Source organism: Homarus americanus, unplaced genomic scaffold (assembly GCF_018991925.1).
Source record: "Homarus americanus isolate GMGI-L3 unplaced genomic scaffold, GMGI_Hamer_2.0 scaffold3929, whole genome shotgun sequence".
NCBI classification, from domain to species: Eukaryota; Metazoa; Arthropoda; class Malacostraca; order Decapoda; family Nephropidae; genus Homarus; species Homarus americanus.
Window position 1 is genome coordinate 108,308 of NW_024749541.1, and position 11,895 is coordinate 120,202.

At 44.2% G+C, this 11,895-nt stretch overlaps 2 non-coding genes across 2 annotated transcripts; both read left to right on the forward strand.

Annotated features, from left to right (window-relative positions):
- Positions 1-5,859: 5,859 nt before the first annotated feature.
- Trnaa-ugc lies at positions 5,860-5,931 on the forward strand. The gene has a single exon. It is a non-coding gene; the product is annotated as a tRNA-Ala (tRNA).
- An 11-nt stretch (positions 5,932-5,942) lies between these two features.
- Positions 5,943-6,015, forward strand: Trnaa-agc. Its single transcript has one exon. It is a non-coding gene; the product is annotated as a tRNA-Ala (tRNA).
- The last annotated feature ends 5,880 nt before the right edge of the window (positions 6,016-11,895 follow it).

Genomic DNA, 11,895 nt, shown 5'->3' on the forward strand with positions numbered 1-11,895 from the left:
AGGAGGAGGAGGAAGACGACGACGAGGAGGAGGAAGATTACGAAGAGGAAGAGGAAGATCTCATCTATCTGAACATGTGAACGAGCAGGTTGGAGCCAGTTTTAATCGCTTCTCACCACACTACAGTAGTCAACCAGATACCCGTGTAAGTGTGGTGCTCTGTCTATTATATCATGCAAGAGACAGGAGGATGACCTGACATTGTTTACATTATCTGTCATTCATTTACACAACAACAACAACAACAACATAGATGTGTATTGGATGACCTGAACTAATACGAGGTCACAGACAGTCACATGATTAGTGGGTTGTTTTAGTTTACATCACCTGCAGTCACTTCCACTATTGGTCTTGTGATCATCTTGTGCTCTCAGATCTAATTTCACGCATCTTTACCTTTTTATTGGTGTTATTTTTCTTCTTTCATTCCCTTTTCTACTTCATCTGCTTTCTTATTTTTCATTCATTTTTATTTCTTTATTGTTATTATTATTTACTATATTCTCTTATCTCTTGAGACCAAAATTATTAAAGGTCCATAGAAGAGACATCTCCACCCTCTCTACTAGCCATACTATAGTCACTATCCATCACTATTAATACAAGAAACTATTACTATTATTACTGACCTTTATCTTCGCAGTCTTCACAATAAACATCCTCACTATCACGTGTGTTTTGGTAGTATGGTGGTGTGGTAGTGTGGTGGTGTGGTAGTGTGGTGGTGTGGTAGTGTGGTGGTGTGGTAGTGTGGTAGTGTAGTGGTGTGGTAGTGTGGTAGTGTGGTAGTGTGGTAGTGTGGTGGTGTGGTGGTGTGGTAGTGTGGTGTGTGTGGTGGTGTGGTGGTGTGGTGGTGGTGGGTGAGACAGTAACAATACCCCTCACAGGCTTCAGTAATATCATTTTCATAACTCTCTCTCTCTCTCTCTCTCTCTCTCTCCTTCAGACTTCCACCTACGTCGTTCATCACCTGCTATCGTCTCCTGAAGCTGCTGAAGCCATTTTTAGTGTGACTAGGTTATTAGGTTAGGTTAGGTTAGGTTGGGTTAGGTTAGGTTAGGTTGGGTTAGGGATTGTCTTGAGGGAGGGTGGAGGTGGGGGGTACTCAGACATCCTTCTTGTGGTCTTGATCGAGTGAGTCTTTTATCCTCCTCTGTACCTCCTCATGAGTCTTCCCCTCTCTTCCTTCCTCAGCCTACTCCCTTCCTCCCCCACCCCCTCAACTCCTTCCCCTTCCCTCTCTTCTCCCCCTCCTTCCCCTCTCCTTCCTCCTCTACCCTTCATTATCTCCCTCACACACAGAAAGAACTAGAAGACGTTGACCTTCCTGCCTCACAAAACTAGATTGTAACATCAGGGAAATAATAAGAAAATAACAGTTGGGATAAACAATTTAGGTCATGGTCGCCCTGTTATGGGTGGTGGTGGTGTACAGTACAACGGCATCAGGTGTAGAGTAGTTATGATGTCATTATATATCTTTCTATCTCTCTATCTATCTATCATTCTTTCTTAACCTAACCTAACCTTTCACTCGACTTAACAAATTTATGTTCGTCCGCCATCATAGTAAAAGTACATCTATATATATATATGTTTTTTTTTACCTGATTACAACACGACTCGGGCAGTTCCTGTGACCGATAAGTTGTGTTTCTTGAGACGTACAAGTCCAAGAAAGATGTAAGGGTCTTGTTTTACCTTCACACACCCCCTCCCCCTACCTACCTACCTACCTAAACCTACCGACCTATCTACTTACCGAGGTTAGGTTAGGTTAGCGTTAGGTTAGGTTAGGTTAGGTTAGCGTTAGGTTAGGTTAGGTAAGGCCAAGTTAACGTTAGGTTAGGTCAAGTTAGTGTTAGGTAAGGTCAAGGTAGAGTTAGGTTAGGTTAGAGTAGGGTGGTTTATCTTCAGGTGATCCGATATACCTATAATTATTTTAAGGAGTAAACTTTCATCGTCATATAATTCTCATCACGTTAACATGTTATATTGTATCACGTGTATAATTAGACGGAGTTAAATAAACGCTGGACCTCGCGTTAAGCTTAATGGCTGTTCAGACACGCTTGTTAACGCTGGTTTAAGAGTGTTTATACCAGCGGGGTTTGTGGTTAAATTTACTGACTGACTGAGTGCCACACCATCAATTGCCATACCATTAACTAAGTGCCACACCATCACATCATCAACAGTGCCATGCCATTAACTGTCACACCTTCAACTGAGTGCCGCATCTTTAAAAGTGCCACACTATCTATATTCCTCTAGCTAACTTATATCGTTGCGTCAGGTGTGTGTGTGTGTGTGTGTGTGTGTGTGTGTGAAGGTCAGTCACGTCAAGGTGGGCAATGGCCAATTAGCGCACGACAAACCCGGGTTACATGTGGTATTTGCCAAAATATGACCTGAGTGTCTGTATCTGTGTTGACCTCCACCTCCCCCCTCCCCTTTGGCACTTGCCGCACCCATGGCACCTCCCCCACCCTTGGCACCTCCCCTTCCCCTTGGCACTTCCCGCACCCATGGCACCCTCCTTGGCACCTCCCCACCCTTGGCACCTCCTCTCTTGGCACTCCCCCACCCTTACACTCCTCCCTCTCTTGGCACCTCCCCCCCACCCTTGGCACTTCCCCCTCACACAGGTAATGGCTCCCGTGCAGTGCCTGAAATTACCTGCTTTCGTTATTCTTATGTCGCAGTGGAATTTCCTTGAAGGATTAAATATCACTGCGGAGAGAGAGAGAGAGAGAGAGAGAGAGAGAGAGAGAGAGAGAGAGAGAGAGAGAGAGAGAGATCCTGACAATAACATAAACAAATACATTTAGCCAGTGTTTACATCCTGCATCGAGATTACGTAATTAAGGTGTTATCACTAATTGGTCATTATACCTGTTGGATTAAGGTGATCTCTTTGTTAAAACTCTATATTATCGCCTATCATCAGTTGAGGTTAAAGGGTTAGGTTAGGTTACGTTAGTATACATTAGATTAACTAAGGATTATTAAAGCTAGATTAGATTAGAATACATTAAAATAGATTAGATACAAAATTAATCGGCTGACGTGATTATACCATCCTAATCAGGGCTATTGTAGTTCCGGGTCAACCAATCACAACCTCTGATGACCAATTACTTTTTTTTTGCTGACGAGTGCCATTTAACATCATAATTACCACAATTGAATTATTTTTTAACCTACAAATTAACATTGACCTCTTATGAAGATGGTTAGGAGAGGTGGAGCTTCGCGTGACCTTGCGGCTGGCTGGGTCATGCGAGTCCTCCTTACCTGCAGGTCAACACGAGGTACCAGGTGTGATTAGATGGGGGTCACCTGGTGCATCTTTTTACCTGGTTGTTGATTGTTGTGGTTACCTGGGCGAGATTGACACTGGGGTTAGGTTAGGTTAGGTTGGGAAGGGGGACAATGGGAAGGGGGAAACTTGGTTGTTGAGTTGCTTGAGTACTTGTTCCTCTTGAGTACTTGTCGCCTGGAGTACTTGTTACCTAGAGTACTTGTTCCTCTTGAGTACTTGTCGCCTAGAGTACTTGACACCCAGAGTACTTGCCTCCCAGAGTACCAGTCCCCCAGAGTACCAGTCGCCCACAGTACCTTTCCCTAGAGTACTTGTCCCTCAGAGTACCTATCGCCTTGAGTACCAACAGCTCACACTATCAACCTCTAATACCTACACCACCACAAAGAGTTAATCCTTTGATTACCATCTCTGACGTGATCCTTAATACCGCTGTGACGTCACCTAGGTCATGACCCCAAAACACGTCTTAATCTCGTCTCATCCTCTATTATTACGTGTTTTTTCTGTGTTTTTTCTTGTTATGCCTCGTTTTATTTCAATTTCCCTCCTCCCCTTCTGTTATATACTATGCCACACCGAACCTAACCTAACCTGACCTGACCTTACATGCTGCTTCACTCACCTGCCTCGCCCTCATCCTCCCCCAGAAGGAAAAAAAAAACCTGTAGGTGTGAGCCAAATAGCGTGACCTTGGATGAACCAGGTCACCTAACATGACGTGATGGTCGGGGGATCCCCTCACAGCCCTGGTCAGGAGTCACTCTGGGTGGGATAATGTGACCGTAGTAATTACGCCTCAACTGCATTATATGAGAGAGAAAATACCTAATCTAACCTAACGTAACCAAACCTAACCAAACCTAACCTAACCTATTATGAATCCCAGACACACAGCATTAAGAGGAACAATCTGTCAGGTGCAAGGCCAAGCGTCTCACAGGTGATAAGATATACCTGTGTTTTGGTTCACCTGAAGATTAACAACCTCTCTGGGTGGGATTAGGTTAGGTTAGGTTAGCGTTAGGTTAGGTTAGGTTAGCGTTAGGTTAGGTTAGGTTAGCGTTAGGTTAGCGTTAGGTTAGGTTAGCGTTAGGTTAGGTTAGGTTAGCGTTAGGTTAGGTTAGGTTAGGTTAGGTTAGGGTGGCTAAACATCACATGAATTAAGTTGGGGTGTCTAATCTTCAGGTTATCCAGTTTTCTTTTACGTTTTCCTGTGTTATATTCTTACGCCTCTGACATAGGTTGGATGGATATATGAGCAATAGGGGTTGGGTGTTATCTTAAGTCCTCCAGGTTAATGAGATCCATCCTACCTGAGTCTCCGTCGCCACAGTCTACCTGCCAGACGACCTTTGTTGACCTTGTCTTGAAGCCCGAATTGCGTGGCACCTAATGTACGTGGTGTGTGTGTGTGTGTGTGTGTTTGTAAAGCTCCACTTGTATTTTATTTTACCTTTTATGAACGTATACGAATATTTACACAGAAATACATACACCTAATTCTATGTATACATATATAAACACGTATTAATGTATATAAGATCTTTTTTTACTATATAAATATACACATATGCTCTTTATACATACAATTGTATACGTGATCAATTGCACATACACACCTACTCAGCCCCCCCTCCTCACCTCTGCACCCCCTCCCCACCTCTGCACCCCCTCCCCACCTTCCCCCTCTCCCTCCTCCTCCCCCCAGTTATCACCAGTACATATCTCTAAATGATTATATTAGTTCTTCATCTACTTGACTCACACTCGATGTCTCAAGTACTATCTATTGCTGCTCGTAAAATGTCTTGATATTATTATTAATCAACAAGTGGAGGTTATTAATTACAGGTAAGATTATTATTTATCAGCTTGTTGAGGTGGTGATGATGATGGTGATGATGGTGGTGATGATGGTGGTGGTGATGATAGGTGATGATGGTGGTGGTGATGATGGTGGTGATGATGATGGTGGTGGTGATGATGGTGGTGATGATGGTGGTGGTGGTGGTGGTGATGATGGTGGTGGTGATGATGGTGGTGATGATGGTGGTGGTGGTGGTGGTGATGATGGTGGTGGTGATGATGGTGGTGTTGATGATGGTGGAGATGATGGTGGTGGTGATGGTGGTGGTGATGATGGTGGTGGTGATGGTGGGGTGATGGTGATGATGGTGGTGATGATGGTGGTGGTGATGATGGTGGGGGTGATGGTGATGATGGTGGTGATGATGGTGGTGATGATGGTGGTGATGATGATGGTGGTGATGATGGTGGTGGTGATGGTGGTGGTGATGATGTGGTGGTGATGATGGTGGTGATGGTGATGGTGGTGGTGATGGTGGGGGTGATGGTGATGATGGTGGTGATGATGGTGGTGGTGATGATGGTGGTGATGATGATGGTGGTGATGATGGTGGTGGTGATGGTGGGGGTGATGGTGGGGGTGATGGTGAGGTACAGTGTTGACCAGGGGGGTTCATCATCATCATCATCATCATCATCATCATCAGCATCTATATACAAGGGGGGGTGTAGCTCAGTGGTAGAGCGTTCGCTTTGCATGTGAAAGGCCCCGGGTTCGATCCCCGGCACCTCCACAGGGCAGCTTGGGGATGTAGCTCAAATGGTAGAGCGCTCGCTTAGCATGTGAGAGGTACGGGGATCGATACCCCGCATCTCCAGACCCTGATATCTTTTTTATTTGGGGTGAGAGGGAGGGGTGAGCCGGCGTAAGTTAGGTTAGGTTTGGTCAGGTAAAAATAGGTCAGGTCAAGTTAGGTTAGGTCAGGTCAAGTGTTGTTAGGTTAGGTTAGATTAGGACAGGTCAGGTCATATATGAACACAATATAGAAACCTGAACTCGATATACAGTAATCATCATTATCTTCATTATTAACAGTAGTCATTATTATCATTAATAGTAGTCATCATCACTACAGAGACAGAGACACAGAGGAACGTGTTGTGTTGTATCCTCACACCACCGCTGACTTTAACACTGATACATATAATACCTCTAATACTATGTCATCAATAACTTTAAATGGCATTCCTCACCTCACCTAACCTCACCTCACCTAACCTCACCTCACCTCACCTCACCTCACCTCACCTCACCTCACCTCACCTCACCTAACCTAATAAGCTTTAAATCCAACACAACTATTAAGACTCTTAGCGTTAATTTGGCTTCAGGTATAATAAAGTTCCCGTTAGTCATGGTGGATTAATGAACAATATTGGGAACAAGTGAGGGGGGAAGGGGGGAAGAGACGGGGTTGGCGAAGGGGGGGTATTGAGTTAAGGGGGAGGATGGGTGTGTGGTGTGAAGGAAGGAAGAGGTAAGGAGTGAAGGGGGAGAAGGAGGGGGTGTGGTGAAGGGGAGAAGGATGTGGGGTAAAGAGGAAGGAGGAGGAGGCATGAGGAGGGGGGTGGGGAGGGGGGAGGGAGGATAGGCAGCTGGGTGAGACGATTGCGTCACCTGACCTGCCTACCTACCTGCCTGCCTGGCCCTGATGGTGGTGCCACATGACGTCAACTCTACCTGTTTTGCCTATGAGGAAGCAAAGTTGGATGAGTTTGAACGATCAAGCAGAACGAACGTGATATTAACCTCCTAAAACACAAACCCCATGACAAAAAAAAACATAACTTGTCAACATTCATCCTGATCATTAACATTCCTCTGAGTATCATAAAATGTCAGTGAATGTGAACCTCTTTTGTTGTTATATGGCGACAGTCGTGCCAGACCAGTGGACAATGTTGCTTATAGACATAAGAACTCACGCCATCTAAAACAGCGAAGGTTCCTAGTCTCGTCCTGTGGTACCCCAGTGACACAAGGGCTCAGTTAAACAGTTCAATACAACACTTAAGAGGATTCAATACTTTTTTCCTTCCCCACTTTCGTTATAAATGAAGAAATATGAAGAAAAAATGCATACTTTATTTCTTAATGTACAGTTGCGGACAAAATTCCCCGGACTAGATTAGGATTTTGCCATTGTATATTCAACTTTATTTACCATTATATATTCAGCTCTATTTTACCATTAAATATTCAGCTATAGACCAATCATATATGACACACAAGTTGATGCCAAATAAAATATAAAAGGAATTCTTACCTACACGATACAGTTAATGCTTTATTAGTTTGGCAATTAACCGGTAATTAAAGCACACCTGTACTAAATAAAAAAACACACAGCTGTACTTAAATACAAACAACCTGCACTCAATTAAACACACCGGTACTGGATCCAATTAAGTACCGGAAGGGAGAATTTCACAACTGGGGAGGGAAGGGGTGAGGTAGAGGGGGGAGGTAGAGGAGGTAGGGAAGGGGGGTCAAAAGAGGGTTAGGTAGAAGAAAGAGGAGGGGGGGGGAGGTAGAGGTAGGGAAGGAGGGGTCATGACCTTTATACCTCGTGTGTGTAAGGCGGTCAGTGTTAGGTTAGGTTGGTATAGCTCGTGTGTGTGCAATCATGAGCATTAGTGACCCGTTGACCCCCATGGCTTACAGGTACACCGTGTTGCGGAAGAGCCTGTAGTGTAGTGTTGACACCCAGCATACAGTTAGGATAAAATATAAGGTTCTGGAGGACACGGCGAGAGAGAGAGAGACAATGACAGAAAGAGACACATACAGGTTTAGAAAGAGACAGAGAGGGACAAATAAACAGACAGAAAGACAGACAGAGAGATAGATAAACAAACAGACAGAGATAAAGAAAGACAACCAGGCTTTAAAAACAATACCATACCATTTACGAAACCACCTAACCACCTAACCCGAGCCCGTAGTTCCACCAATCTTTCTCGGTGTTGCTTCAGAGAGTCAGCTTAGTAGCTATACACCCGGGGGAGGACTGAATGAACGAGGGTACTGAGAATCCGGGTTTGGTTCCTGACTGCTGCTGCTTACCGAGAAAGAAGGCCGTGGGGTGGAGGAGGGTCTGGGAGTGGTTCTAGGTAAGGTGTTGATGTCTCTTGTGTTTTCCTTGTGTCTGTTAGTTTATCAATGGTGTAGAATAAATAGAATAATTCCTTGAATAGTAATGAGGGGATTAGCTGTACCTCTATTACTACTATTATTATTATTACCATTACTACTACTACTACTACTACTACTACTAATAATAATAATAACAATGATAACAACAACACCTCACTCACACCTACAGTAAGTAAACAGTTCAGTGCTGCATCGTATCTAGGTAGTGAAAACAACACCTTCAGGGCAACCCACCTGTGGCCACTTAATTAAAAGATCACCTGTTTTAATGACATCACTCTCACCTTCCTGTGTTTTACCCTCACATGATACTGCTCTCTGCTGGGGTGAGTCTTGGTGCTAACACAGTCAAAGATAGGCTGGGGGGTGAGAGGTGAGGCTGAGAAACACTTGAGAGAAGAAGAGTTAAATGGTTTATAGGAGTCACCCCCCAGGATGTGTTTTTAATAGTATGAGGTCAAAGGTCAAACTGGGTGACTTATATAGCGAGCATAACCTAATGACCTATGTTGATGTTTTTATTTTACAGGTGTGATTCGAGTTTATTTATCATACCTTTCAATAACATAATGCCGTCAGCTCAATAAAATCACGAAAGATGAAATAAAAACAACAACAACTTTCTAGCGTGTAAAATTTTATTCATTTTTATTCACAAAAAATTTACATCCTCGATTTTTAATTTTTTTATTTAGTAATAACAACTCTCATCTTGACCCAGCAGTCCTCTGAAGGCTTGGTATAGTGTACTGCAGCCACAGTGACCTATGTGACTTGCCAAACCTCTGGAACTAGCTTTCACTTTTACGTAGAAACACAATATCAGGCGAGTCATATACGCCAGGTGGATCCACAGGTAATTGTTAAATCAATGTATTAATTGGTATAACACACCTGTACTGATCACCCCCAGGTATAGATAGTTGTTAAATCCATGTATCATCTCTCTAGTTTAACACACATACACACACACACACACACACACACACACACATACACACGTACACCTGTTGTTTCTCAGCTTGTTCCTGGCCTCTGAGTCAGCTTAGTTGGCGTTACACCGTCAGTATTATAACCAAGAGGTGGCCTTGTTGAGGTGATGTAAGTACAGCATATAGCAAACGTCCTGTCTATTGATGTCATGTCAGTATTTTTTTAATGCTACTGTTGAGATATGTAAGATGCTACTACTACTACTACTACTACTACTACTACTACTACTACTACTACTACTGTTTTGTTGTATTAAAAGTGACCTCCAGCCTCCCCCAATAGCCACACCTTAGCCGCCATTTTATTACCTTAAAATTAAATATCCTAATACATAAATAGCTACCCTGGTTGTGTTGAGTTAGTTGAGCCGCAGATCTATGCGGCGTTCAGTGACTGTTGCCTCGTAGTCAATATCTGCAACTGTTGTCGGCTTTGGGGCCAATGCTCTCGTTCCTCTGAGGTAGAGCAAAGCCGACCTAAGGAAAGAGAAGGACAGTCGACATCTCATCCAGGCTGTAACATAACTTCTGGGCTGCTGCTTCTGTTCGGAGATCACCTCCGCGAGTCTGGCGTAAAAGCATCTTGCACTTGGTCCCATCCCATCAGAAGTTGTGAACACCAGGGGAGTGAAGCTGCCTTGATCAACGTTCTGAATTCTCTCCCCGTATGCCCTTATCTTGTCGTTCTCGTTCCTCCTGTGTGCAGCATCGAGAGCTAAGTTACGGTGACATGAGCCATGGGATAAAAAATCCTGATGTCGAAGAAGGCTCGCTGTCCCCACGTCCAGAATCCTCGAGCACTGACGTCAACACGGGCTTCGTTGGATGTGGCGAAAACTACTATTACCACTACTATTACTACTACTACTACTACTACTACTACTACTACTACTACTACTTTTACATCTTCTATTACTATCACCACTACTCCTACTAATGATAAAAACAATACCACCAATAGTAATAAAAACTATCCATTTACAAACAACAAACATTCTATCAGACAAAAAATACACCACAACACAGAGAACACATCACCTTTACTAACTACACATCACCCATAACACACCTCACACTTCACCTAACCTAACCTAACCTAACCTAACCTAACCTAACCTAACCTAACCTAACCTAACCTAACCTAACCTCACACTTCACCTAACCTAACCTAACCTAACCTAACCTAACCTAACCTAACCTAACCTAACCTAACCTAACCTAACCTAACCTAACCTAACCTAACGACAGAAATACGAGTATATCTATATATGATTTTGTAGTTCTTATGTGTTGCTAGTTAAGAGGGTGGGTAGGGGTGGGTAGGGGTGGGTAGGGGTGGGTAGGGGTGGGTAGAGGGGGTATAATTTTTTTCTTCACTGCTGGGGTTTTGGTTGTCATGTTCCAACCTATACTAAACTCAGGGTCACCAGGAACTACGTGTGTGTGTGTGTGTGTGTGTGTGTGTGTGTGTGTGTGTGTGTGTTGAAATACCGGGAGTCTGTGATCACTTAATTTCTAGGAAGACAAACACACACACACACACACACACACACACACACACACACACACACACACACACACACACACACGGAAATTCCACAGCTAGTAAATCCACTTCGATAAACAAAATATCCACACAGCAGATAACATCTATAGCTGTAATATCCACATGAGAGAAGCGACATCCACATGCCAACAGAACTATCCACATTTCTGTAATATCATATACAAATAAATAAAATCCACATAACTACAGTATTATCCTCACAAGTTACTATAATACCCACATAGCTTCGATATCCACATCACAGCATCAATACCCACCATAAAACACCAATACCCACACACATAAACACCAATACCCACACACAAACATATAAACACCATTACCCACACGGTATTATCCACACACAAGGGGGGTTTAAAATAAGTCCACACAGCCGTACTATCCACACGTAAAAAAGTGATATCCACAAAGGTGAGAGGTGGAGGGCTACATGTTCTTATAGAGCGGGTGGGTGTGGCTCCTGCAGTCTCACTTTCCTCCTTCTGTCGTTTATGGTCACGAGTAACGCTGCTGATGAGGACCTACGAGTGACGCTGGGGGCTGAGGGAGGGAGGTCTTGTGGCAGTTATAGACCCCGGAGATTATGACACAGAGGGGGGCTGAGGAGGGAGGTTTTGTGGCAGTTATAGACCCCGGAGATTATGACACGGGGGAGGGGAGGGAGGTCTTGTGGCAGTTATAGACCCCGGAATTATGACACAGGGGGGCTGAGGAGGGAGGTCTTGTGCAGTTATAGACCCGGAATTATGACACAGAGGCTGAGGAGAGGTCTTGTGGCAGTTATCCCCGGTTATGCACAGAGGGGGGGCTGAGGAGAGGTCTTGTGGCATATAGATCCCGGATATTATGACACAGAGGGGGGCTGAGGAGGGAGGTCTTGTGGTTATAGACTTGGAGATTATGACACAGAGGGGGCTGAGGGAGGGAAGTCTTGTGGCAGTTATAGACCCAGGAGATTATGACACAGAGGGGCTGAGGAGGA